The 3,473-nt window shown below is 35.1% G+C and overlaps 1 long non-coding RNA gene across 1 annotated transcript; it reads right to left on the bottom strand.

Annotated features, from left to right (window-relative positions):
- Positions 1 to 2,425: 2,425 nt before the first annotated feature.
- Positions 2,426 to 3,128, bottom strand: LOC103132815 (uncharacterized). The gene is made up of 2 exons (XR_001661074.1): positions 2,909 to 3,128; positions 2,426 to 2,760 (listed from the first exon to the last, which is right to left on the bottom strand). It is a non-coding gene; the product is annotated as an uncharacterized LOC103132815 (long non-coding RNA).
- Between the last annotated feature and the right edge of the window lie 345 nt (positions 3,129 to 3,473).

The following is a 3,473-nucleotide window of genomic DNA, read 5'->3' as shown; positions in this document are numbered from 1 at the left end:
GTGGCGCCTCCTACTGGTGAGTTTTCATGGTTTCTATGTTCCAGTGAAAGAAGGAAGCTGCATAAAGTGGTTTAATGTTCAATCAGTGAATCTTCTTAAAGGTAAAATGTCTCCAGAGTCTCTGTGGCTAATCTAGGGGGAATATCCCTTTAAGGCCAGATGTGGTTCTGGTTCTGCAGTGAACCTGTCAGCCCAGATGTTTGTGTTTCTAAAGCTGCTGCAGAAGCAGCTGGTCTGAGAGCAGCAGATGAAGAGAAATGGATTCTGACCTTCAGCTCTGATTCTGTTTGACAGAAAACAAGGAGGGAAGAAAAGAAGATGGAAGCAGAAACAAACATGTTGGACTGATTGTTGGAGCCGTTCTGATGGTTTCACTGGTTACTGGGTTGGTTCTTCGTCTTTAATGAAGCAAATGAACGAGGAAGCAGATCCAGATCAGATCAGAACCAAACTCTCAGCTTAGAACTTTCTAGAACCTCCAGTGGATCCAACATGGATCTGCAGCCGTTACAGATGAAATGTTCAGATTATTGGATTATTGTTACTGATCACTGAAACATTTCATCTGTTTTCCTTCAGTTATTTCTATACTTTTATTTTGTTGCTGCAGCTTTTCTACTTGTTTTATTTATATTTTTTTACATAGACTAGCTCTATGTAAAAAAAAATGTATTAAAAGTCTATTAATTAGGATATAAAAGTAATTAATTAGGATATAAATTACAAATTTATATCCTAATTAATGAGATTAATTTAAACCTAAAGTTTCTCTCCACCACCAAGAATTGATTCTGTATTTTTATCTCTCTGAAAATGAGCAAAATGACAAATAAAAATCAATTGTTGCTCTTTATGTTTTCAGTGTTTTGATGTTTTTTTCTAACTTTGATTTTTATCTGAAGTTACATCAGTAAACAGGAAGTAGAAATGTTTGAATCTGTTACATTATGATCAGTTAATGCAGAAATTATTTATTTACAAATTATGTGCCGAGTGTTGAGTCAACTGAATGACATCATCAACGCCCGTTTAATATATAATTAACTCAACCTGAAGTGAAGATCACTGAGTGAAGCATCAGGATGAAGCTGCTGATCAGCTGATCAGATAAATATTTAATAATCAGAAATAAACACATTTAATTAAAGGAAACTTTTCTAAATCTGTTTTCACATCAGAACTGAATAAAGACAGAAAGGAGATAAACTAACTTTGACTGCTGAGCAGCTTTTAGTCAGAGCTTAGAGCGCCACCATGTGGACAAAGAGAAACATTTCAGATACGAAGCAATGGCGCCAGACCAGAGACATTGGTTGCCATTGACAACAGGACACAGTGGTGGAGGAGTCTCTGGGCCTGGTATGCTGTGTTCACATCAACCAGGAACTGATCTGGTTACCAAAGTGATGAAGAATGAAATGTGAGGTCATCTCAGCTCAAACATTTAAGCTTTTACTAAATCCAGATCTAGTTAAATTATTCATCTCGTTCATTAAAGTTTTCCTTCTCAGTTTTTCTCCTCCTTCTCTGACTTTATTAGCCTGTAAAATCAAAGCGATGTTTCTGTGTTTAGCTTTATCAGCTGGTTTCCATGCCGACCTCTGGGTCTGAAGGACTGTGAGGTTCATCCTCTGCTGGTCTGAGAGCGTCTGCAGCATCAGGACCAGCAGAGAAACTCCTGATCTGAAGGCTTCAGGATGCTGAGCTGATCAGAGATCAGCAGCTGAGCTTCAGGATGTTTCAGGAGGCTGAGAGCAGCAGCTGCTGCTTCCTGACCACAGGATCCAGAAACCAATGAGGAGACGATGGAGTCATGATGAGACATTAAGAGGAAACAAGCAAACAGAGAGAGATTCATTCAGGGAGAACAAGATGGAGACACAGCTGGTGGAAAAACAAACAGGTTTTAATTAAAGTTCAGTTTCTGATCATTGATAAAAACTACAGAAAAATCATGTCATCAGAAATAAAACTCATAAAAAGATCTGAGTTGAAACACTGAGAAAACTTTGGACACATTGAAGAATTAAAGGTTCTGAAATAAAACCTCAACATTTACATTCATAAACTTTCTACAAAACAAACAATGATGGTGAAAATCTACATTATAAAACACCTTTAATGTTTCATGTTAATCATTTAAATGTATTAAACGTAGAAAAATCATCACTTCAAAATAGTCAAATATTGACTTTATAACTTTATAACAACCAAAGGCTTCATGTTGTTTTGTTCTGTTTTTTCTTCACAAGATATTTAAAAAAAATGTTTATCTAAATATTCCTGTGAAAATAATAAATTAAATCATTTTATCAGTAACAATCAGCTGATTCAGCATTTAGGCATAAATAACTGATCAATACTTCTGACTGTTTTTAGAAATGGTTTAAAACAGGAAACTGAAACAATAACAATAAACAGATAAATATAATTTATATTACAATACATTCAATCAAACATTTTCCTCACCAGATCATTAAATCTAATCTGATGTTTCTTTGGTGGCAAAATTATCATCAACCAAACTCACTTGAACAAAACTTTCATCTGCATTATATTTTTCAACTACACTTTTCAAATTATTATGTTTGTTTTTCTTTCTTTTCCTTCTCAAAATTAAAAATATAATCAAGTTTATTATTACAAATATCAGAGCTGCTGCTACTGTGACTGTCACGGCGATGATGTTGGTCCTCGTTTCTCCTCTCTCTGGTTCTGGAGTCAAAGTTGGTCTCTGAGTTTGGATCTGATCAGCAGCTGCTGGAGAAAAACCAGAAATATTTATTAATATTTGATGAAAACTGAGATCCAGGAGGATTCATGATGAAGATGAAGATGTTGGTTCATCAACACAGATCTTAAGAATTTAACTATTAATCAGAAATGTTTTATTATCATTTCTTCTCACCAGTAACGTTGAGTCGACATTTTGCTGTGTTGAATCCATCTTCAGTTTTCACGTCACACAGATACAGACCAGAGTCTTCAGTCCTCAGTCTGGACACATGGAGTCTGATTCGTCCTTCTCTGAGGACGTCTTTGTCACTCTGGACTCGTCCTGAAAACTGATCATCCTGAGAAGCTGGAAACTCAACTCCATCACGATGAACATATATTATCCTGCTCTTCACTGAAAAAAATAACTCTTTGGATTAACATAAAAAAATCATGGAAAGATTTTCCACCTGATTACTTTGCTTTATTTCAGCACTATGTAATTCTGTTACTCCGATTTAAAGGAAATGTGTTGGTTCAACTTAATTTTTGTGGTTGATTCAACTTATTTACTTTAGTTGGACCCAATGTAATTTAATAGAACCAGACCAACTAATTTTACAGTGATAACTTCACACTACTTAATTAAGTTGATCCAACTCATGAAAATTAAGTTAGCTGAACAAACATGCTTCATGCTGAAAGAAAGCTATATAATCGTGTGGAAAATCTTTCCATGATTGAATTATGTTAATTCA

Source organism: Poecilia formosa, unplaced genomic scaffold (genome assembly GCF_000485575.1).
Source record: "Poecilia formosa unplaced genomic scaffold, Poecilia_formosa-5.1.2 Scaffold1344, whole genome shotgun sequence".
Taxonomy (NCBI): Eukaryota; Metazoa; Chordata; class Actinopteri; order Cyprinodontiformes; family Poeciliidae; genus Poecilia; species Poecilia formosa.
The sequence above is the reverse complement of the archived record's forward strand: the minus strand, read 5'-3'. Positions and strand labels throughout refer to the sequence as shown.